Source organism: Rhinoderma darwinii, chromosome 3 (assembly GCF_050947455.1).
Source record: "Rhinoderma darwinii isolate aRhiDar2 chromosome 3, aRhiDar2.hap1, whole genome shotgun sequence".
Lineage (NCBI taxonomy): Eukaryota > Metazoa > Chordata > Amphibia > Anura > Rhinodermatidae > Rhinoderma > Rhinoderma darwinii.
Genome location: NC_134689.1, coordinates 351,177,600 through 351,204,600, shown reverse-complemented (window position 1 = coordinate 351,204,600; position 27,001 = coordinate 351,177,600). Strand labels below are relative to the sequence as shown.

Here is a 27,001-nt window from a genome sequence, read left to right as displayed (position 1 = left end):
AGCCAAATTAGAGATCCAACCTCAAGTCTTCCTATCCAAGAGTATGCACAAACCACCCCATCTTGACTAGAAGCTATAAGTAGGATATAATCAACTCTGATCACAACCCCAAAATTAGTCACCAATCACATCAAAGATCAGATGTCTAGAAGAAATAGCACTCTCCTCCACATCTGTATAAAACAGAAAACCATTCTACAATCTATTCAGTGGACCATTTACAACTCATATATATTACATGGGCCTAAATGTGACCTAGAGAGGACACAATATAGCTATTATCAGTCATCATGAAGAATATCACACATTCAACAAAGACCTCACATGCGCCAGGTTAAGACACAAAGTGATATCACTAGTAGCGAAAATAGCTACATGCTGACTTGCAACTTGTGGCCAAATCACTAGAGAGGCAAAGAAAATTAGACACATCAACTATACTGTGCCACTCATAGTAAAAAAAGAAACATCGTCCACGCAAACCCTAAATCAAAAAGCCACAACAGTCACAATTTTCCAATGACAGCCAAAATGCACCTATGACAGCTACATTGTCCCACCACATCTAAATGGCTCCAATGACAGCCACAAAGTCCTCAGTGCCAGCCACATTTCCCGCACATGACAACCACAAAGTCATCAATGCCCCCTATGCAAATCACCATGCCTTCAATACCTGCTAAGCCAACCAAAATTCCCACATGACAACCGTAGTGCCTGCCGTGCCAGCTACAAGACCTTAAAAAAAGCCACAATGCTTTTCAGGTTAGCCACAATGTACTCATAACACCCACAATGCACCTTATTCCATCTACAATGTGCCATGCCAGCCACAAGGTTCTTATAATAGCCACATTATGCCCCATGTCATTTACATGGTCTCCTAAGTCACTAAAACCCCATGACACCCCCATTGATCCCATGACACACGCAATCTACGTTATCTCCACAAAAATGCCTTAATGGCAGCAACCACGCGGTCAGTGGCCACTATGCCAGCCACAAAGTCCCCATGCCAGCTACAGTGTACTTTATCCCAGCAGCAATGCCGGTGATACCCCTTATCCAAGCTACAATGACCACCCAAATGTCCTTTATTCAACACACAATGGCCTCAGTATCTATATGCAAACTACAATTAACCACATGACAGCCACAAAGCTCCCATGTAAGGCACAATGCGCCAATGACAATGACATTGCGCTCAATGACACCAAGGCATTTACAATGCCCAATGCTGGCAATAATGCTCCTATAAGAGTGACTATGCCTTTATGAAACCCACAATGTCATTTATAAGGGACACAATGCCACTATGACAGTCAAATGCCCTCCATGACAGCCACAAAGCCACCAGAAAATCAACAATCATGCGACCACAATGTACTTTATCCATGCAACAATGCCGTCAATGCCCCTTATGCCAGCCCGAAGGCCAAAATGGAAACCACCAAATGTCAATGCTCCTTTGCAAGCCACTATGCCTTTATTAAAGCAACAATGAACTCACTTTCCCCTTTGCTAACCAAGACATGACAGACACAAGTCCCCGTGCCAGCCATAATGACACCTGCAAGCCACAATATCCTCATGACACTCTCTATGTCCTATATCCCAGTCATAATATCCTCAATGTTAGCCACAACTTCCTCCCTGCCAGCCAACCACAAAGCCCCCATTACATCCAATACCACGTGACAGCCATAATGCTTCTAACCAATATCCCATATGGCAGCTAAAATGTCCCCATGACAGATACAAAGTCCAGTGTCCCTTATTCCTTTCACAATGCCCCTTATCCAAACCACATTGCTCTCAATGCCGCCTAAGTTAACTGCAATACAACCATGACAGCCACAATGGCTTCAATAGCCCTATGACAACTACAATGTCCCATGACAGTCATTATGCCAGGAGCCACAATGCCACTATGCGAGCCACAATGTACTTTAGCGCAGACACAGTGCTGCCAATGCATCTTATGCCAGCCCCAATGCCCCCATGATCGTAAATTGTCCTCCATGCCAGCCACTGTGCTCTAAATGCCAGCTAAATTGCCCCCATGAAATCAACAATGTCTCATTTCCCAGTCAAAATGCAGCCATGACATCTGCAACGTCCACAATGTCCCTTATCCCAGCCACTATGCTCCATGATAATCTAATGCTCTCAATGCCAGCCATATTGTCCTCAATGCTCCCTAAGCCAACATCAATAGAACCAGGACAACTAAAATGCCCCATGACAACCACTATGCCCTCATTGTCCACTTTACCAGACACAATGCTTACCTAAAATCCACAATGCCCCCCATGACAGCCACTATACCCAAATTACTCATATGCGAGCCACAATGCCCTAAGTGCCAATTACAAATTTATCGAACAACCAGAAATCCCTCAATTCTATCTATGCCAGCATCAATGCCACCACAAACGCCACATTGCACTCCATATCAGCCACAATTGCCTGAATGGCTTTTTTGCTGCCTTTTTTGCATACCTCAACGCTCCCATGACAACTACAAAGTCCCTATGTCAACCACAATTCCTCCTATGGCAGCAATGCGCACGTGCCAGCCACAGTGTTCCTCTGGAGCCATTATGCCCACATGTCTGCCACACTGTCCCTGAACCCAGGCACAATATCTCCATTACAGCCACAATGTTCTCAATTCCCCTTTTGCCAACGAAAATGAAGAAATGGCACAATGCCCTCCATGCCTTTCACAATGCCGTTAATAGCCCTATTCCAACTAGATTGCCCCCATTCTACGCACAATGCCCCCAATGCAAGAAGAAATGCCCACAGAACACCCACTATATATCTTATCCAAATAGCCAAATACCAGCCACAATGGCTCCCATTCAAACAACAATGCACTCATAAGAGCCACTATGCCCCCATGACATCCACAATGTCCCTTATCCCAGCTACAAAAGCTCTATTACAGCCACAAGTCCCACAATGCCAGCCACATTATCCTTAATGCCCCCTTAGCCGTCCCACAATGCCACACACATTATCCTTAATGCCCCCTTAGCCATTCGGAATACAACCATGACAACCACAATTCACTTATTGCCTCTTAAGAGAACCATAATGCCCCAAGACAAACAAAATGATTTCATGACAACTACCACTTTCCCAAACACAATGCCCATTTTAATACCACATCTCCAACTAAGTCACAATGCCATCTAATGACAGCAACAATGCCTTCAATGCTAATTACAATTCTGCGAGGACAGTTACAATGTCCACATGACACCGGCTATATGTCTTATCCAAATAGCCAAATACCAGCCAAAATGGCTCCCATTCATGTAACAATGCACTCATGAGAGCCACTATGCCACATTACATCCACAATGTCCCTTATCCCAGCCACATTACTCTCCATGCCCTCTTAGCCATTCGGAATACAACCATGGCAACCACAATTCACTTATTGCCTCTTAATAATGCCCCAAGACAAACAAAATGCTCTCATGACAACTACCACATTCCCAAACACAATGCCCATTTTAATACCACATCTCCAACTAAGTCACAATGCCCTCATTGTTCACTTTACCAGTCACAATCCCAACACAAATATCACAATGCCTCCAAAAAAGTCACAATGTCCTCATGACAGCCACACTATCCCTAATTCCCAGTCACGATGTTACCATAAAAGCCACAATGTCCTCTGACAACAACAATCACGGAATGCATCGTATTACAGCAACAATGTCTTCAATGCTAATTACAATTCCGCGAGGACAGACCCTATGCCCTCAATTCTCCCTATGCCAACCACAATACCCTCCATACCAGCCAAAAATGTCCCATTGGGGAAGTGGAGATGGTGATGAATGTGTATGTTGGAATGTAAATGCAGTGCACCCATGTGTAGAACACAAAGGCATTTACAATGCCCTTAAATATCTATAGCCAATATATGTACTACTAGACATATATCCTTATATACCGAGAAGGTATTACCACACCTCTGAAAGTCCAGAGCTAGAAACTAGCCTGATAATTATCAGTAATTAATAATAATATTAATTACCAGTCATTTAATTCCTCTATTGCCGCTGTCTGGAGGATTCCATATCTTGCTTCTCTTCACTTTCAAATAGACACCTAGAAAAAAAAATCAAGAAAGAGGTGTGATAATACATTCCTGGTATATGCTATAGATGTATTGGAAACAGTAAAGAGATTTTAGTGTGCCTAGTTTCTAATGAAACCCCCAAATATTTTAAGGGCCAATTAAACCCTTTCTGTGATACATTCTGAGGAGCCAAATTAGAGATCCAACCTCAAGTCTTCCTATCCAAGAGTATGCACAAACCGCCCCATCTTGACTAGAAGCTATAAGTAGGATATAATCAACTCTGATCACAACCCCAAAATTAGTCACCAATCACATCAAAGATCAGATGTCTAGAAGAAATAGCACTCTCCTCCACATCTGTATAAAACAGAAAACCATTCTACAATCTATTCAGTGGACCATTTACAACTCATATATATTACATGGGCCTAAATGTGACCTAGAGAGGACACAATATAGCTATTATCAGTCATCATGAAGAATATCACACATTCAACAAAGACCTCACATGCGCCAGGTTAAGACACAAAGTGATATCACTAGTAGCGAAAATAGCTACATGCTGACTTGCAACTTGTGGCCAAATCACTAGAGAGGCAAAGAAAATTAGACACATCAACTATACTGTGCCACTCATAGTAAAAAAAGAAACATCGTCCACGCAAACCCTAAATCAAAAAGCCACAACAGTCACAATTTTCCAATGACAGCCAAAATGCACCTATGACAGCTACATTGTCCCACCACATCTAAATGGCTCCAATGACAGCCACAAAGTCCTCAGTGCCAGCCACATTTCCCGCACATGACAACCACAAAGTCATCAATGCCCCCTATGCAAATCACCATGCCTTCAATACCTGCTAAGCCAACCAAAATTCCCACATGACAACCGTAGTGCCTGCCGTGCCAGCTACAAGACCTTAAAAAAAGCCACAATGCTTTTCAGGTTAGCCACAATGTACTCATAACACCCACAATGCACCTTATTCCATCTACAATGTGCCATGCCAGCCACAAGGTTCTTATAATAGCCACATTATGCCCCATGTCATTTACATGGTCTCCTAAGTCACTAAAACCCCATGACACCCCCATTGATCCCATGACACACGCAATCTACGTTATCTCCACAAAAATGCCTTAATGGCAGCAACCACGCGGTCAGTGGCCACTATGCCAGCCACAAAGTCCCCATGCCAGCTACAGTGTACTTTATCCCAACAGCAATGCCGGTGATACCACTTATCCAAGCTACAATGACCACCCAAATGTCCTTTATTCAACACACAATGGCCTCAGTATCTATATGCAAACTACAATTAACCACATGACAGCCACAAAGCTCCCATGTAAGGCACAATGCGCCAATGACAATGACATTGCGCTCAATGACACCAAGGCATTTACAATGCCCAATGCTGGCAATAATGCTCCTATAAGAGTGACTATGCCTTTATGAAACCCACAATGTCATTTATAAGGGACACAATGCCACTATGACAGTCAAATGCCCTCCATGACAGCCACAAAGCCACCAGAAAATCAACAATCATGCGACCACAATGTACTTTATCCATGCAACAATGCCGTCAATGCCCCTTATGCCAGCCCGAAGGCCAAAATGGAAACCACCAAATGTCAATGCTCCTTTGCAAGCCACTATGCCTTTATTAAAGCAACAATGAACTCACTTTCCCCTTTGCTAACCAAGACATGACAGACACAAGTCCCCGTGCCAGCCATAATGACACCTGCAAGCCACAATATCCTCATGACACTCTCTATGTCCTATATCCCAGTCATAATATCCTCAATGTTAGCCACAACTTCCTCCCTGCCAGCCAACCACAAAGCCCCCATTACATCCAATACCACGTGACAGCCATAATGCTTCTAACCAATATCCCATATGGCAGCTAAAATGTCCCCATGACAGATACAAAGTCCAGTGTCCCTTATTCCTTTCACAATGCCCCTTATCCAAACCACATTGCTCTCAATGCCGCCTAAGTTAACTGCAATACAACCATGACAGCCACAATGGCTTCAATAGCCCTATGACAACTACAATGTCCCATGACAGTCATTATGCCAGGAGCCACAATGCCACTATGCGAGCCACAATGTACTTTAGCGCAGACACAGTGCTGCCAATGCCTCTTATGCCAGCCCCAATGCCCCCATGATCGTAAATTGTCCTCCATGCCAGCCACTGTGCTCTAAATGCCAGCTAAATTGCCCCCATGAAATCAACAATGTCCCATTTCCCAGACAAAATGCAGCCATGACATCTGCAAGGTCCACAATGTCCCTTATCCCAGCCACTATGCTCCATGATAATCTAATGCTCTCAATGCCAGCCATATTGTCCTCAATGCTCCCTAAGCCAACATCAATAGAACCAGGACAACTAAAATGCCCCATGACAACCACTATGTCCTCATTGTCCACTTTACCAGACACAATGCTTACCTAAAATCCACAATGCCCCCCATGACAGCCACTATCCCCAAATTACTCATATGCGAGCCACAATGCCCTAAGTGCCAATTACAAATTTATCGAACAACCAGAAATCCCTCAATTCTATCTATGCCAGCATCAATGCCACCACAAACGCCACATTGCACTCCATATCAGCCACAATGGCCTGAATGGCTTTTTTGCTGCCTTTTTTGCATACCTCAACGCTCCCATGACAACTACAAAGTCCCTATGTCAATCACAATTCCTCCTATGGCAGCAATGCGCACGTGCCAGCCACAGTGTTCCTCTGGAGCCATTATGCCCACATGTCTGCCACACTGTCCCTGAGCCCAGGCACAATATCTACATTACAGCCACAATGTTCTCAATTCCCCTTTTGCCAACGAAAATGAAGAAATAGCACAATGCCCTCCATGCCTTTCACAATGCCATTAATAGCCCTATTCCAACTAGATTGCCCCCATTCTACGCACAATGCCCCCAATGCAAGAAGAAATGCCCACAGAACACCCACTATATATCTTATCCAAATAGCCAAATACCAGCCACAATGGCTCCCATTCAAGCAACAATGCACGCATAAGAGCCACTATGCCCCCATAACATCCACAATGTCCCTTATCCCAGCTACAAAAGCTCTATTACAGCCATAAGTCCCACAATGCCAGCCACATTATCCTTAATGCCCCCTTAGCCGTCCCACAATGCCAGCCACATTATCCTTAATGCCCCCTTAGCCATTCGGAATACAACCATGACAACCACAATTCACTTATTGCCTCTTAAGAGAACCATAATGCCCCAAGACAAACAAAATGATTTCATGACAACTACCACTTTCCCAAACACAATGCCCATTTTAATACCACATCTCCAACTAAGTCACAATGCCATCTAATGACAGCAACAATGCCTTCAATGCTAATTACAATTCTGCGAGGACAGTTACAATGTCCACATGACACCGGCTATATGTCTTATCCAAATAGCCAAATACCAGCCAAAATGGCTCCCATTCATCTAACAATGCCCTCATGAGAGCCACTATGCCACATGACATCCAAAATGTCCCTTATCCCAGCCACATTACTCTCCATGCCCTCTTAGCCATTCGGAATACAACCATGGCAACCACAATTCACTTATTGCCTCTTAATAATGCCCCAAGACAAACAAAATGCTCTCATGACAACTACCACATTCCCAAACACAATGCCCATTTTAATACCACATCTCCAACTAAGTCACAATGCCCTCATTGTTCACTTTACCAGTCACAATCCCAACACAAATATCACAATGCCTCCAAAAAAGTCACAATGTCCTCATGACAGCCACACTATCCCTAATTCCCAGTCACGATGTTACCATAAAAGCCACAATGTCCTCTGACAACAACAATCACGGAATGCATTGTATTACAGCAACAATGTCTTCAATGCTAATTACAATTCCGCGAGGACAGACCCTATGCCCTCAATTCTCCCTATGCCAGCCACAATACCCTCCATACCAGCCAAAAATTTCCCATTGGGGAAGTGGAGATGGTGATGAATGTGTATGTTGGAATGTAAATGCAGTGCACCCATGTGTAGAACACAAAGGCATTTACAATGCCCTTAAATATCTATAGCCAATATATGTACTACTAGACATATATCCTTATATACCGGGAAGGTATTACCACACCTCTGAAAGTCCAGAGCTAGAAACTAGCCTCATAATTATCAGTAATTAATAATAATATTAATTACCAGTCATTTGATTCCTCTATTGCCGCTGTCTGGAGGATTCCATATCTTGCTTCTCTTCACTTTCAAATAGACACCTAGAAAAAAAAATCAAGAAAGAGGTGTGATAATACATTCCTGGTATATGCTATAGATGTATTGGAAACAGTAAAGAGATTTTAGTGTGCCTAGTTTCTAATGAAACCCCCAAATATTTTAAGGGCCAATTAAACCCTTTCTGTGATACATTCTGAGGAGCCAAATTAGAGATCCAACCCCAAGTCTTCCTATCCAAGAGTATGCACAAACCACCCCATCTTGACTAGAAGCTATAAGTAGGATATAATCAACTCTGATCACAACCCCAAAATTAGTCACCAATCACATCAAAGATCAGATGTCTAGAAGAAATAGCACTCTCCTCCACATCTGTATAAAACAGAAAACCATTCTACAATCTATTCAGTGGACCATTTACAACTCATATATATTACATGGGCCTAAATGTGACCTAGAGAGGACACAATATAGCTATTATCAGTCATCATGAAGAATATCACACATTCAACAAAGACCTCACATGCGCCAGGTTAAGACACAAAGTGATATCACTAGTAGCGAAAATAGCTAGATGCTGACTTGCAACTTGTGGCCAAATCACTAGAGAGGCAAAGAAAATTAGACACATCAACTATACTGTGCCACTCATAGTAAAAAAAGAAACATCGTCCACGCAAACCCTAAATCAAAAAGCCACAACAGTCACAATTTTCCAATGACAGCCAAAATGCACCTATGACAGCTACATTGTCCCACCACATCTAAATGGCTCCAATGACAGCCACAAAGTCCTCAATGCCAGCCACATTTCCCGCACATGACAACCACAAAGTCATCAATGCCCCCTATGCAAATCACCATGCCTTCAATACCTGCTAAGCCAACCAAAATTCCCACATGACAACCGTAGTGCCTGCCGTGCCAGCTACAAGACCTTAAAAAAAGCCACAATGCTTTTCAGGTTAGCCACAATGCACTCACAACACCCACAATGCACCTTATTCCATCTACAATGTGCCATGCCAGCCACAAGGTTCTTATAATAGCCACATTATGCCCCATGTTATTTACATGGTCTCCTAAGTCACTAAAACCCCATGACACCCCCATTGATCCCATGACACACGCAATCTACGTTATCTCCACAAAAATGCCTTAATGGCAGCAACCACGCTGTCAGTGGCCACTATGCCAGCCACAAAGTCCCCATGCCAGCTACAGTGTACTTTATCCCAGCAGCAATGCCGGTGATACCCCTTATCCAAGTTACAATGACCACCCAAATGTCCTTTATTCAACACACAATGGCCTCAGTATCTATATGCAAACTACAATTAACCACATGACAGCCACAAAGCTCCCATGTAAGGCACAATGCGCCAATGACAATGACATTGCGAGCAATGACGCCAAGGCATTTACAATGCCCAATGCTGGCAATAATGCTCCTATAAGAGTGACTATGCCCTTATGAAACCCACAATGTCATTTATAAGGGACACAATGCCACTATGACAGTCAAATGCCCTCCATGACAGCCACAAAGACACCAGAAAATCAACAATCATGCGACCACAATGTACTTTATCCATGCAACAATGCTGTCAATGCCCCTAATGCCAGCCCGAAGGCCAAAATGGAAACCACCAAATGTCAATGCTCCTTTGCAAGCCACTATGCCTTTATTAAAGCCACAATGAACTCACTTTCCCCTTTGCTAACCAAGACATGACAGACACAAGTCCCCGTGCCAGCCATAATGACACCTGCAAGCCACAATATCCTCATGACACTCGCTATGTCCCATATCCCAGTCATAATATCCTCAATGTTAGCCACAACTTCCTACCTGCAAGCCAACCACAAAGCCCCCATTACATCCAAAACCACGTGACAGCCATAATGCTTCTAACCAATATCCCATATGGCAGCTAAAATGTCCCCATGACAGATACAAAGTCCAGTGTCCCTTATTCCTTTACCAATGCCCCTTATCCAAACAACATTGCTCTCAATGCCGCCTAAGTTAACTGCAATACAACCATGACAGCCACAATGGCTTCAATAGCCCTATGACAACTACAATTCCCCATGACAGTCATTATGCCAGGAGCCACAATGCCACTATGCGAGCCACAATGTACTTTAGCGCAGACACAGTGCTGCCAATGCCTCTTATGCCAGCCCCAATGCCCCCATGATCGTAAATTGTCCTCCATGCCAGCCACTGTGCTCTAAATGCCAGCTAAATTGCCCCCATGAAATCAACAATGTCCCATTTCCCAGTCAAAATGCAGCCATGATATCTGCAAGGTCCACAATGTCCCTTATCCCAGCCACTATGCTCCATGATAATCTAATGCTCTCAATGCCAGCCATATTGTCCTCAATGCTCCCTAAGCCAACATCAATAGAACCAGGACAACTAAAATGCCCCATGGCAACCACTATGTCCTCATTGTCCACTTTACCAGACATAATGCTTACCTAAAATCCACAATGCCCCCTCATGACAGCCACTATCCCCAAATTACTCATATGCGAGCCACAATGCCATAAGTGCCAATTACAAATTTATCGAACAACCAGAAATCCCTCAATTCTATCTATGCCAGCATCAATGCCACCACAAACGCCACATTGCACTCCATATCAGCCACAATGGCCTGAATGTCTTTTTTGCATACCTCAATGCTCCCATGACATCTACAAAGTCCCTATGTCAACCACAATTCCTCCTATGGCAGCAATGCCCACGTGCCAGCCACAGTGTTCCTCTGGAGCCATTATGCTCACATGTCTGCCACACTGTCCCTGAGCCCAGGCACAATATCTCCATTACAGCCACAATGTTCTCAATTCCCCTTTTGCCAACGAAAATGAAGAAATGGCACAATGCCCTCCATGCCTTTCACAATGCCATTAATAGCCCTATTCCAACTAGATTGCCCCCATTCTACGCACAATGCCCCCAATGCAAGAAGCAATGCCCACAGAACACCCACTATATATCTTATCCAAATAGCCAAATACCAGCCACAATGGCTCCCATTCAAGCAACAATGCACTCATAAGAGCCACTATGCCTCCATGACATCCACAATGTCCCTTATCCCAGCTACAATAGCTCTATTACAGCCACAAGTCCCACAATGCCAGCCACATTATCCTTAATGCCCCCTTAGCCGTTTCACAATGCCAGCCACATTATCCTTAATGCCCCCTTAGCCATTCGGAATACAACCATGACAACCACAATTCACTTATTGCCTCTTAAGAGAACCATAATGCCCCAAGACAAACAAAATGATTTCATGACAACTACCACTTTCCCAAACACAATGCCCATTTTAATACTACATCTCCAACTAAGTCACAATGCCATCTAATGACAGCAACAATGCCTTCAATGCTAATTACAATTCCGCGAGGACAGTTACAATGTCCACATGACACCGGCTATATGTCTTATCCAAATAGCCAAATACCAGCCAAAATGGCTCCCATTCATGTAACAATGCACTCATGAGAGCCACTATGCCACATGACATCCACAATGTCCCTTATCCCAGCCACATTACTCTCCATGCCCTCTTAGCCATTCGGAATACAACCATGGCAACCACAATTCACTTATTGCCTCTTCATTATGCCCCAAGACATACAAAATGCTCTCATGACAACTACCACATTCCCAAACACAATGCCCATTTTAATACCACATCTCCAACTAAGTCACAATGCCCTCAAAGTTCACTTTACCAGTCACAATCCCAACACAAATATCACAATGCCTCCAAAAAAGTCACAATGTCCTCATGACAGCCACACTATCCCTAATTCCCAGTCACGATGTTACCATAAAAGCCACAATGTCCTCTGACAACAACAATCACGGAATGCATCGTATTACAGCAACAATGTCTTCAATGCTAATTACAATTCCGCGAGGACAGACCCTATGCCCTCAATTCTCCCTATGCCAGCCACAATACCCTCCATAGCAGCCAAAAATTTCCCATTGGGGAAGTGGAGATGGTGATGAATGTGTATGTTGGAATGTAAATGCAGTGCACCCATGTGTAGAACACAAAGGCATTTACAATGCCCTTAAATATCTATAGCCAATATATGTACTACTAGACATATATCCTTATATACCAGGAAGGTATTACCACACCTCTGAAAGTCCAGAGCTAGAAACTAGCCTGATAATTATCAGTAATTAATAATAATATTAATTACCAGTCATTTGATTCCTCTATTGCCGCTATCTGGAGGATTCCATATCTTGCTTCTCTTCACTTTCAAATAGACACCTAGAAAAAAAATCAAGAAAGATGTGTGATAATACATTCCTGGTATATGCTATAGATGTATTGGAAACAGTAAAGAGATATTAGTGTGCCTAGTTTCTAATGAAACCCCCAAATATTTTAAGGGCCAATTAAACCCTTTCTGTGATACATTCTGAGGAGCCAAACTAGAGATCCAACCTCAAGTCTTCCTATCCAAGAGTATGCACAAACCACCCCATCTTGACTAGAAGCCATAAGTAGGATATAATCAACTCTGATCACAACCCCAAAATTAGTCACCAATCACATCAAAGATCAGATGTCTAGAAGAAATAGCACTCTCCTCCACATCTGTATAAAACAGAAAACCATTCTACAATCTATTCAGTGGACCATTTACAACTCATATATGACATGGGCCTAAATTTGACCTAGAGAGGACACAATATAGCTATTATCAGTCATCATGAAGAATATCACACATTCAACAAAGACCTCACATGCGCCAGGTTAAGACACAAAGTGATATCACTAGTAGCGAAAATAGCTAGATGCTGACTTACAAATTGTGGCCAAATCACTAGAGAGGCAAAGAAAATTAGACACATCAACTATACTGTGCCACTCATAGTAAAAAAAGAAACATCGTCCACGCAAACCCTAAATCAAAAAGCCACGACAGTCACAATTTTCAAATGACAGCCAAAATGCACCTATGACAGCTACATTGTCCCACCACATCTAAATGGCTCCAATGACAGCCACAAAGTCCTCAGTGCCAGCCACATTTCCCCCACATGATAACCACAAAGTCATCAATGCCCCCTATGCAAATCACCATGCCTTCAATACCTGCTAAGCCAACCAAAATTCCCACATGACAACCGTAGTGCCTGTCGTGCCAGCTACAAGACCTTAAAAAAAGCCACAATGCTTTTCAGGTTAGCCACAATGCACTCACAACACCCACAATGTACCTTATTCCAGCTACAATGCGCCATGCCAGCCACAAGGTTCTTATAATAGCCACATTATGCCCCATGTCATTTACATGGTCTCCTAAGTCACTAAAGCCCCATGACACCCCCATTGATCCCATGACACACGCAATCTACGTTATCTCCACAAAAATGCCTTAATGGCAGCAAGCACGCTGCCAGTGGCCACTATGCCAGCCACAAAGTCCCCATGCCAGCTACAGTGTACTTTATCCCAGCAGCAATGCCGGTGATACCTCTTATCCAAGCAACAATGACCACCCAAATGTCCTTTATTCAACACACAATGGCCTCAGTATCTATATGCAAACTACAATTAACCACATGACAGCCACAAAGCTCCCATGTAAGGCACAATGCGCCAATGACATTGCGCTCAATGACACCAAGGCATTTACAATGCCCAATGCTGGCAATAATGCTCCTATAAGAGTGACTATGCCCTCATGAAACCCACAATGTCATTTATAAGGGACACAATGCCACTATGACAGTCAAATGCCCTCCATGACAGCCACAAAGCCACCAGAAAATCAACAATCATGCGACCACAATGTACTTTTATCCATGCAACAATGCTGTCAATGCCCCTTATGCCAGCCCGAAGGCCAAAATGGAAACCACCAAATGTCAATGCTTCTTTGCAAGCCACTATGCCTTTATTAAAGCCACAAAGAACTCACTTTCCCCTTTGCTAACCAAGACATGACAGACACAAGTCCCCGTGCCAGCCATAATGACACCTGCAAGCCACAATATCCTCATGACACTCGCTATGTCCCATATCCCAGTCATAATATCCTCAATGTTAGCCACAACTTCCTCCCTGCCAGCCACAATGCCAACCAACCACAAAGCCCCCATTACATCCAATACCACGTGACAGCTATAATGCTTCTAACCAATATCCCATATGGCAGCTAAAATGTCCCCATGACAGATACAAAGTCCAGTGTCCCTTATTCCTTTCACAATGCCCCTTATCCAAACCACATTGCTCTCAATGCCGCCTAAGTTAACTGCAATACAAGCATGACAGCCACAATGGCTTCAATAGCCCTATGACAACTACAATGCCCCATGACAGTCATTATGCCAGGAGCCACAATGCCACTATGCGAGCCACAATGTACTTTAGCGCAGACACAGTGCTGCCAATGCCTCTTATGCCAGCCCCAATGCCCCCATGATCGTAAATTGTCCTCCATGCCAGCCACAGTGCTCTAAATGCCAGCTAAATTGCCCCCATGAAATCAACAATGTCCCATTTCCTAGTCAAAATGCAGCCATGACATCTGCAAGGTCCACAGTGTCCCTTATCCCAGCCACTATGCTCCATGATAATCTAATGCTCTCAATGCCAGCCATATTGTCCTCAATGCTCCCTAAGCCAACATCAATAGAACCAGGACAACTAAAATGCCCCATGACAACCACTATGTCCTCATTGTCCACTTTACCAGACACAATGCTTACCTAAAATCCACAATGCCCCCCATGACAGCCACTATCCCCAAATTACTCATATGCGAGCCACAATGCCCTAAGTGCCAATTACAAATTTATCGAACAACCAGAAAGCCCTCAATTCTATCTATGCCAGCATCAATGCCGCCACAAACGCCACATTTCACTCCATATCAGCCACAATGGCCTGCATGCCTTTTTTGCATACCTCAATGCTCCCATGACAACTACAAAGTCGCTATGTCAACCACAATTCCTCCTATGGCAGCAATGCCCACGTGCCAGCCACAGTGTTCCTCTGGAGCCATTATGCCCACTTGTCTGCCACACTGTCCCTGAGCCCAGGCACAATATCTCCATTACAGCCACAATGTTCTCAATTCCCCTTTTGCCAACGAAAATGAAGAAATGGCACAATGCCCTCCATGCCTTTCACAATGCCATTAATAGCCCTATTCCAACTAGATTGCCCCCATTCTACGCACAATGCCCCCAATGCAAGAAGCAATGCCCACAGAACACCCACTATATATCTTATCCAAATAGCCAAATACCAGCCACAATGGCTCCCATTCAAGCAACAATGCACTCATAAGAGCCACTATGCCCCCATGACATCCACAATGTCCCTTATCCCAGCTACAATCGCTCTATTACAGCCACAAGTGCCACAATGCCAGCCACATTATCCTTAATGCCCCCTTAGCCGTCCCACAATGCCAGCCACATTATCCTTAATGCCTCCTTAGCCATTCGGAATACAACCATGACAACCACAATTCACTTATTGCCTCTTAAGAGAACCATAATGCCCCAAGACAAACAAAATGATTTCATGACAACTACCACTTTCCCAAACACAATGCCCATTTTAATACCACATCTCCAACTAAGTCACAATGCCATCTAATGACAGCAACAATGCCTTCAATGCTAATTACAATTCCGCGAGGACAGTTACAATGTCCACATGACACCGGCTATATGTCTTATCTAAATAGCCAAATACCAGCCACAATGGCTCCCATTCATGCAACAATGCACTCATGAGAGCCACTATGCCACATGACATCCACAATGACCCTTATTCCAGCCACAATATCTCTATTACAGCCACAAGTCCCTCAATGACAGCCACATTACTTTCCATGTCCTCTTAGCCATTTGGAATACAACCATGGCAACCACAATTCACTTATTGCCTCTTAATAATGCCCCAAGACAAACAAAATGCTCTCATGACAACTACCTCATTCCCAAACACAATGCCCATTTTAATACCACATCTCCAACTAAGTCACAATGCCCTCATTGTTCACTTTACCAGTCACAATCCCAACACAAATATCACAATGCATCCAAAAAAGTCACAATGTCCTCATGACAGCCACACTATCCCTAATTCCCAGTCACGATGTTACCATAAAAGCCACAATGTCCTCTGACAACAACAATCACGGACTGCATCGTATTACAGCAACAATGTCTTCAATGCTAATTACAATTCCGCGAGGACAGACCCTATGCCAGCCACAATACCCTCCATAGCAGCCAAAAATTTCCCATTGGGGAAGTGGAGATGGTGATGAATGTGTATGTTGGAATGTAAATGCAGTGCACCCATGTGTAGAACACAAAGGCATTTACAATGCCCTTAAATATCTATAGCCAATATATGTACTACTAGACATATATCCTTATATACCAGGAAGGTATTACCACACCTCTGAAAGTCCAGGGCTAGAAACTAGCCTGATAATTATCAGTAATTAATAATAATATTAATTACCAGTCATTTGATTCCTCTATTGCCGCTGTCTGGAGGATTCCATATCTTGCTTCTCTTCACTTTCAAATAGACAACTAGAAAAAAAATCAAGAAAGAGGTGTGATAATACATTCCTGGTATATGCTATAGATGTATTGGAAACAGTAAAGAGATATTAGTGTGCCTAGTTTCTAATGAAACCCCCAAATATTTTAAGGGCCAATTAAACCCTTTCTGTGATACATTCTGAAGAGCCAAACTAGAGATCCAACCTCAAGTCTTCCTATCCAAGAGTATGCACAAACCACCCCATCTTGACTAGAAGCCATAAGTAGGATATAATCAACTCTGATCACAACCCCAAAATTAGTCACCAATCACATCAAAGATCAGATGTCTAGAAGAAATAGCACTCTCCTCCACATCTGTATAAAACAGAAAACCATTCTACAATCTATTCAGTGGACCATTTACAACTCATATATGACATTGGCCTAAATGTGACCTAGAGAGGACACAATATAGCTATTATCAGTCATCATGAAGAATATCACACATTCAACAAAGACCTCACATGCGCCAGGTTAAGACACAAAGTGATATCACTAGTAGCGAAAATAGCTACATGCTGACTTGCAACTTGTGGCCAAATCACTAGAGAGGCAAAGAAAATCAGACACATCAACTATACTGTGCCCCTCATAGTACAAAAAAGAAACATCGTCCATGCAAACCCTAAATCAAAAAGCCACGACAGTCACAATTTTCCAATGACAGCCAAAATGCACCTATGACAGCTACATTGTCCCACCACATCTAAATGGCTCCAATGACAGCCACAAAGTCCTCAGTGCCAGCCACATTTCCCCCACATGACAACCACAAAGTCATCAATGCCCCCTATGCAAATCACCATGCCTTCAATACCTGCTAAGCCAACCAAAATTCCCACATGACAACCGTAGTGCCTGTCGTGCCAGCTACAAGACCTTAAAAAAAGCCACAATGCTTTTCAGGTTAGCCACAATGCACTCACAACACCCACAATGTACCTTATTCCAGCTACAATGCGCCATGCCAAGCCACAAGGTTCTTATAATAGCCACATTATGCCCCATGTCATTTACATGGTCTCCTAAGTCACTAAAACCCCATGACACCCCCATTGATCCCATGACACACGCAATCTACGTTATCTCCACAAAAATGCCTTAATGGCAGCAACCATGCTGTCAGTGGCCACTATGCCAGCCACAAAGTCCCCATGCCAGCTACAGTGTACTTTATCCCAGCAGCAATGCCGGTGATACCTCTTATCCAAGCAACAATGACCACCCAAATGTCCTTTATTCAACACACAATGGCCTCAGTATCTATATGCAAACTACAATTAACCACATGACAGCCACAAAGCTCCCATGTAAGGCACAATGCGCCAATGACAATGACATTGTGCTCAATGACACCAAGGCATTTACAATGCCCAATGCTGGCAATAATGCTCCTATAAGAGTGACTATGCCCTCATGAAACCCACAATGTCATTTATAAGGGACACAATGCCACTATGACAGTCAAATGCCCTCCATGACAGCCACAAAGCCACCAGAAAATCAACAATCATGCGACCACAATGTACTTTTATCCATGCAACAATGCTGTCAATGCCCCTTATGCCAGCCCGAAGGCCAAAATGGAAACCACCAAATGTCAATGCTTCTTTGCAAGCCACTATGCCTTTATTAAAGCCACAAAGAACTCACTTTCCCCTTTGCTAACCAAGACATGACAGACACAAGTCCCCGTGCCAGCCATAATGACACCTGCAAGCCACAATATCCTCATGACACTCGCTATGTCCCATATCCCAGTCATAATATCCTCAATGTTAGCCACAACTTCCTCCCTGCCAGCCACAATGCCAACCAACCACAAAGCCCCCATTACATCCAATACCACGTGACAGCTATAATGCTTCTAACCAATATCCCATATGGCAGCTAAAATGTCCCCATGACCGATACAAAGTCCAGTGTCCCTTATTCCTTTCACAATGCCCCTTATCCAAACCACATTGCTCTCAATGCCGCCTAAGTTAACTGCAATACAAGCATGACAGCCACAATGGCTTCAATAGCCCTATGACAACTACAATGCCCCATGACAGTCATTATGCCAGGAGCCACAATGCCACTATGCGAGCCACAATGTACTTTAGCGCAGACACAGTGCTGCCAATGCTTCTTATGCCAGCCCCAATGCCCCCATGATCGTAAATTGTCCTCCATGCCAGCCACAGTGCTCTAAATGCCAGCTAAATTGCCCCCATGAAATCAACAATGTCCCATTTCCCAGTCAAAATGCAGCCATGACATCTGCAAGGTCCACAGTGTCCCTTATCCCAGCCACTATGCTCCATGATAATCTAATGCTCTCAATGCCAGCCATATTGTCCTCAATGCTCCCTAAGCCAACATCAATAGAACCAGGACAACTAAAATGCCCCATGACAACCACTATGTCCTCATTGTCCACTTTACCAGACACAATGCTTACCTAAAATCCACAATGCCCCCCATGACAGCCACTATCCCCAAATTACTCATATGCGAGCCACAATGCCCTAAGTGCCAATTACAAATTTATCGAACAACCAGAAAGCCCTCAATTCTATCTATGCCAGCATCAATGCCGCCACAAACGCCACATTGCACTCCATATCAGCCACAATGGCCTGCATGCCTTTTTTGCATACCTCAATGTTCCCATGACAACTACAAGTCCCTATGTCAACCACAATTCCTCCTATGGCAGCAATGCCCACGTGCCAGCCACAGTGTTCCTCTGGAGCCATTATTCCCACATGTCTGCCACACTGTCCCTGAGCCCAGCCACAATATCTCCATTACAGCCACAATGTTCTCAATTCCCATTTTGCCAACGAAAATGAAGAAATGGCACAATGCCCTCCATGCCTTTCACAATGCCATTAATAGCCCTATTCCAACTAGATTGCCCCCATTCTACGCACAATGCCCCTAATGCAAGAAGCAATGCCCAGAGAACACCCACTATATATCTTATCCAAATAGCCAAATACCAGCCACAATGGCTCCCATTCAAGCAACAATGCACTCATAAGAGCCTCTATGCCCCCATGACATCCACAATGTCCCTTATCCCAGCTACAATATCTCTATTACAGCCAAAAGTCCCACAATGCCAGCCACATTATCCTTAATGCCCCCTTAGCCGTCCCACAATACCAGCCACATTATCCTTAATGCCCCCTTAGCTATTCGGAATACAACCATGACAACCACAATTCACTTATTGCCTCTTAAGAGAACCATAATGCCCCAAGACAAACAAAATGATTTCATGACAACTACCACTTTCCCAAACACAATGCCCATTTTAATACCACATCTCCAACTAAGTCACAATGCCATCTAATGACAGCAACAATGCCTTCAATGCTAATTACAATTCCGAGAGGACAGTTACAATGTCCACATGACACCGGCTATATGTCTTTTCCAAATAGCCAAATACCAGCCACAATGGCTCCCATTCATGCAACAATGCACTCATGAGAGCCACTATGCCACATGACATCCACAATGTCCCTTATCCCAGCCACAATATCTCTATTACAGCCACAAGTCCCTCAATGACAGCCACATTACTCTCCATGCCCTCTTAGCCATTTGGAATACAACCATGGCAACCACAATTCACTTATTGCCTCTTAATAATGCCCCAAGACAAACAAAATGCTCTCATGACAACTACCACATTCCCAAACACAATGCCCATTTTAATACCACATCTCCAACTAAGTCACAATGCCCTCATTGTTCACTTTACCAGTCACAATCCCAACACAAATATCACAATGCCTCCAAAAAAGTCACGATGTCCTCATGACAGCCACACTATCCCTAATTCCCAGTCACGATGTTACCATAAAAGCCACAATGTCCTCTGACAACAACAATCACGGAATGCATCGTATTACAGCAACAATGTCTTCAATGCTAATTACAATTCCGCGAGGACAGACCCTATGCCCTCAATTCTCCCTATGCCAGCCACAATACCTTCCATACCAGCCAAAAATTTCCCATTGGGGAAGTGGAGATGGTGATGAATGTGTATGTTGGAATGTAAATGCAGTGCACCCATGTGTAGAACACAAAGGCATTTACAATGCCCTTAAATATCTATAGCCAATATATGTACTACTAGACATATATCCTTATATACCAGGAAGGTATTACCACACCTCTGAAAGTCCAGAGCTAGAAACTAGCCTGATAATTATCAGTAATTAATAATAATATTAATTACCAGTCATTTGATTCCTCTATTGCCGCTGTCTGGAGGATTCCATATCTTGCTTCTCTTCACTTTCAAATAGACACCTAGAAAAAAAAATCAAGAAAGAGGTGTGACAATACATTCCTGGTATATGCTATAGATGTATTGGAAACAGTAAAGAGATTTTAGTGTGCCTAGTTTCTAATGAAACCCCCAAATATTTTAAGGGCCAATTAAACCCTTTCTGTGATACATTCTGAGGAGCCAAATTAGAGATCCAACCTCAAGTCTTCCTATCCAAGAGTATGCACAAACCACCCCATCTTGACTAGAAGCTATAAGTAGGATATAATCAACTCTGATCACAACCCCAAAATTAGTCACCAATCACATCAAAGATCAGATGTCTAGAAGAAATAGCATCTCCTCCACATCTGTATAAAACAGAAAACCATTCTACAATCTATTCAGTGGACCATTTACAACTCATATATGACATGGGCCTAAATGTGACCTAGAGAGGACACAATATAGCTATTATCAGTCATCATGAAGAATATCACACATTCAACAAAGACCTCACATACGCCAGGTTAAGACACAAAGTGATATCACTAGTAACGAAAATAGCAAGATGCTGACTTGCAACTTGTGGCCAAATCACTAGAGAGGCAAAGAAAATTAGACACATCAACTATACTGTGCCACTCATAGTAAAAAAAGAAACATCGTCCACGCAAACCCTAAATCAAAAAGCCACGACAGTCACAATTTTCCAATGACAGCCAAAATGCACCTATGACAGCTACATTGTCCCACCACATCTAAATGGCTCCAATGACAGCCACAAAGTCCTCAGTGCCAGCCACATTTCCCGCACATGACAACCACAAAGTCATCAATGCCCCCTATGCAAATCACCATGCCTTCAATACCTGGTAGGCCAACCAAAATTCCCACATGACAACCGTAGTGCCTGCCGTGCCAGCTACAAGACCTTAAAAAAAGCCACAATGCTTTTCAGGTTAACCACAATGCACTCACAACACCCACAATTTACCTTATTCCAGCTACAATGCGCCATGCCAGCCACAAAGTTCTTATAATAGCCACATTATGCCCCATGTCATTTACATGGTCTCCTAAGTCACTAAAACCCCATGACACCCCCATTGATCCCATGACACACGCAATCTACGTTATCTCCACAAAAATGCCTTAATGGCAGCAACCACGCTGTCAGTGGCCACTATGCCAGCCACAAAGTCCCCATGCCAGCTACAGTGTACTTCATCTGAGCAGCAATGCCGGTGATAACCCTTATCCAAGCTACAATGACCACCCAAATGTCCTTTATTCAACACACAATGGCCTCAGTATCTATATGCAAACTACAATTAACCACATGACAGCCACAAAGCTCCCATGTAAGGCACAATGCGCCAATGACATTGCGCTCAATGACACCAAGGCATTTACAATGCCCAATGCTGGCAATAATGCTCCTATAAGAGTGACTATGCCCTCATGAATCTCACAATGTCATTTATAAGGGACACAATGCTACTATGACAGTCAAATGCCCTCCATGACAGCCACAAAGCCACCAGAAAATCAACAATCATGCGACCACAATGTACTTTATCCATGCAACAATGCTGTCAATACCCCTTATGCCAGCCCGAAGGCCAAAATGGAAACCACCAAATTTCAATGCTCCTTTGCAAGCCACTATGCCTTTATTAAAGCCACAATGAACTCACTTTCCCTTTTGCTAACCAAGACATGACAGACACATTTCCCCGTGCCAGCCATAATGACACCTGCAAGCCACAATATCCTCATGACACTCGCTATGTCCCATATCCCAATCATAATATCCTCAATGTTAGCCACAACTTCCTCCCTGCCAGCCAACCACAAAGCCCCCATTACATCCAATACCACGTGACAGCCATAATGCTTCTAACCAATATCCCATATGGCAGCTAAAATGTCCCCATGACAGATACAAAGTCCAGTGTCCCTTATTCCTTTCCCAATGCCCCTTATCCAAACCACATTGCTCTCAATGCCGCCTAAGTTAACTGCAATACAACCATGACAGCCACAATGGCTTCAATAGCCCTATGACAACTACAATTCCCCATGACAGTCATTATGCCAGGAGCCACAATGCCACTATGCGAGCCACAATGTACTTTAGCGCAGACACAGTGCTGCCAATGCCTCTTATGCCAGCCCCAATGCCCCCATGATCGTAAATTGTCCTCCATGCCAGCCACTGTGCTCTAAATGCCAGCTAAATTGCCCCCATGAAATCAACAATGTCCCATTTCCCAGTCAAAATGCAGCCATGACATCTGCAAGGTCCACAATGGCCCTTATCCCAGCCACTATGCTCCATGATAATCTAATGCTCTCAATGCCAGCCATATTGTCCTCAATGCTCCCTAAGCCAACATCAATAGAACCAGGACAACTAAAATGCCCCATGACAACCACTATGTCCTCATTGTCCACTTTACCAGACATAATGCTTACCTAAAATCCACAATGCCCCCCCATGACAGCCACTATCCCCAAATTACTCATATGCGAGCCACAATGCCCTAAGTGCCAATTACAAATTTATCGAACAACCAGAAATCCCTCAATTCTATCTATGCCAGCATCAATGCCACCACAAACGCCACATTGCACTCCATATCAGCCACAATGGCCTGAATGCCTTTTTTGCATACCTCAATGCTCCCATGACAACTACAAAGTCTCTATGTCAACCACAATTCCTCCTATGGCAGCAATGCCCACGTGCCAGCCACAGTGTTCCTCTGGAGCCATTATGCCCACATGTCTGCCACACTGTCCTTGAGCCCAGGCACAATATCTCCATTACAGCCACAATGTTCTCAATTCCCCTTTTGCCAACGAAAATGAAGAAATGGCACAATGCCCTCCATGCCTTTCACAATGCCATTAATAGCCCTATTCCAACTAGATTGCCCCCATTCTACGCACAATGCCCCCAATGCAAGAAGCAATGCCCACAGAACACACACTATATATCGTATCCAAATAGCCAAATACAAGCCACAATGGCTCCCATTATCCCAGCTACAATAGCTCTATTACAGCCACAAGTCCCACAATGCCAGCCACATTATCTTTAATGCCCCCTTAGCCGTCCCACAATGCCAGCCACATTATCCTTAAAGCCCCCTTAGCCATTCGGAATACAACCATGACAACCACAATTCACTTATTGCCTCTTAAGAGAACCATAATGCCCCAAGACAAACAAAATGATTTCATGACAACTACCGCTTTCCCAAACACAATGCCCATTTTAATACCACATCTCCAACTAAGTCACAATGCCATCTTATGACAGCAACAATGCCTTCAATGCTAATTACAATTCCGCGAGGACAGTTACAATGTCTACATGACACCGGCTATATGTCTTATCCAAATAGCCAAATACCAGCCAAAATGGCTCCCATTCATGTAACAATACTCATGAGAGCCACTATGCCACATGACATCCACAATGTCCCTTATCCCAGCCACATTACTCTCCATGCCCTCTTAGCCATTCGGAATACAACCATGGCAACCACAATTCACTTATTGCCTCTTCATAATGCCCCAAGACAAACAAAATGCTCTCATGACAACTACCACATTCCCAAACACAATACCCATTTTAATACCACATCTCCAACTAAGTCACAATGCCCTCATTGTTCACTTTACCAGTCACAATCCCAACACAAATATCACAATGCCTCCAAAAAAGTCACAATGTCCTCATGACAGCCACACTATCCCTAATTCCCAGTCACGATGTTACCATAAAAGCCACAATGTCCTCTGACAACAACAATCACGGAATGCATCGTATTACAGCAACAATGTCTTCAATGCTAATTACAATTCCGCGAGGACAGACCCTATGCCCTCAATTCTCCCTATGCCAGCCACAATACCCTCCATACCAGCCAAAAATTTCCCATTGGGGAAGTGGAGATGGTGATGAATGTGTATGTTGGAATGTAAATGCAGTGCACCCATGTGTAGAACACAAAGGCATTTACAATGCCCTTAAATATCTATAGCCAATATATGTACTACTAGACATATATCCTTATATACCGGAAAGTCCTCTGAAAGTCCAGAGCTAGAAACTAGCCTGATAATTATCAGTAATTAATAATAATATTAATTACCCGTCATTTGATTCCTCTATTGCCGCTGTCTGGAGGATTCCATATCTTGCTTCTCTTCACTTTCAAATAGACACCTAGAAAGAAAAATCAAGAAAGAGGTGTGATAATACATTCCTGGTATATGCTATAGATGTATTGGAAACAGTAAAGAGATTTTAGTGTGCCTAGTTTCTAATGAAACCCCCAAATATTTTAAGGGCAAATTAAACCCTTTCTGTGATACATTCTGAGGAGCCAAATTAGAGATCCAACCTCAAGTCTACCTATCCAAGAGTATGCACAAACCACCCCATCTTGACTAGAAGCTATAAGTAGGATATAATCAACTCTGATCACAACCCCAAAATTAGTCACCAATCACATCAAAGATCAGATGTCTAGAAGAAATAGCACTCTCCTCCACATCTGTATAAAACAGAAAACCATTCTACAATCTATTCAGTGGACCATTTACAACTCATATATGACATGGGCCTAAATGTGACCTAAAGAGGACACAATATAGCTATTATCAGTCATCATGAAGAATATCACACATTCAACAAAGACCTCACATGCGCCAGGTTAAGACACAAAGTGATATCACTAGTAGCGAAAATAGCTAGATGCTGACTTGCAACTTGTGGCCAAATCACTAGAGAGGCAAAGAAAATTAGACACATCAACTATACTGTGCCACTGGGGGGGCGGAGCTAACCGCACTGTGAGATGGTCGCTTGATCCCGGCGCTCCTCACTGAGACGCAGATTTCCACGGCTGGAGGGCTGTTAACTACACGACAATGGTCCGTACAAGTCGGGACAAATCGAGTGACTCCCGGGGGACTCCGAAAACCGGTAAAGCGCAGTCGGAGATGGAGAAATTCCTCCATAAAAAGCATCTCTCCCCGGCCGGGAAAAGCAAGATGGCGCCGGAGAAATCACTCCCGCCGGAAGCACCCCGCGGCGATGACTCTGATGAAGAGAGCTCCTGTACGCACTCTGATGCTGGAGGTGGGTCAGATCCCTTACCCATTACTAGAGCTTTCTTGAAAAAAGCATTGGCTAGCGCGATGTCCCCAGTCCTAAAGGAATTGTCTTCCATTAATGTGGACATACAGCACGTGGGGCAAAGAGTGGCAGTATTGGAGGACACTCAATCCGCCATTATTCAACAAGTGGAGGCCGTGCAAGGTGCAGTAGCTTCACATTTCTCCCATCTAAATCACACTTACCTACAGCTGGAGGATCAGGAGAACCGCAGCAGGCAGAAAAATGTTAGGTTGAGAGGCATCCCAGAGACGGTATCCACAGAGGAGATTTTGCCAACAGTGAGGATCATTTTCTCGACCATTCTGGGACAGGAAAAAGCGGCGCAGGTCATTATTGAGAGGGCCTACCGAGCACTACGACCTAAGCCATCCCGAGACGAACCTCCCAGAGATGTTATCTGCGGTCTGCTCAATTTTTTGGACACGGCTGCCATTCTCTCGGCTGCACGAGTGATTCCCGACTTGACATTTGAGGATAGCAAGATACTGGTCTTCCA

The 27,001-nt window shown here is 43.7% G+C and overlaps 1 long non-coding RNA gene across 8 annotated transcripts in view; it reads right to left on the bottom strand.

The window, feature by feature from the left end:
• Positions 1-27,001, bottom strand: part of LOC142748222 (uncharacterized) — a 108,913-nt gene that overhangs the window by 8,830 nt on the left and 73,082 nt on the right. For 5 of the 8 annotated variants that reach the window (XR_012882188.1, XR_012882190.1, XR_012882189.1 and 2 more), the window contains 6 exons: positions 25,475-25,548; positions 21,273-21,346; positions 16,941-17,014; positions 12,634-12,707; positions 8,353-8,426; positions 4,061-4,134 (listed from right to left, as the gene is read on the bottom strand). This is a non-coding gene — a long non-coding RNA (uncharacterized LOC142748222). The remainder of the gene's footprint in view (positions 1-4,060; positions 4,135-8,352; positions 8,427-12,633; positions 12,708-16,940; positions 17,015-21,272; positions 21,347-25,474; positions 25,549-27,001) is intronic. The other 3 variants (XR_012882194.1, XR_012882191.1, XR_012882195.1) reach the window with 3 other exon arrangements.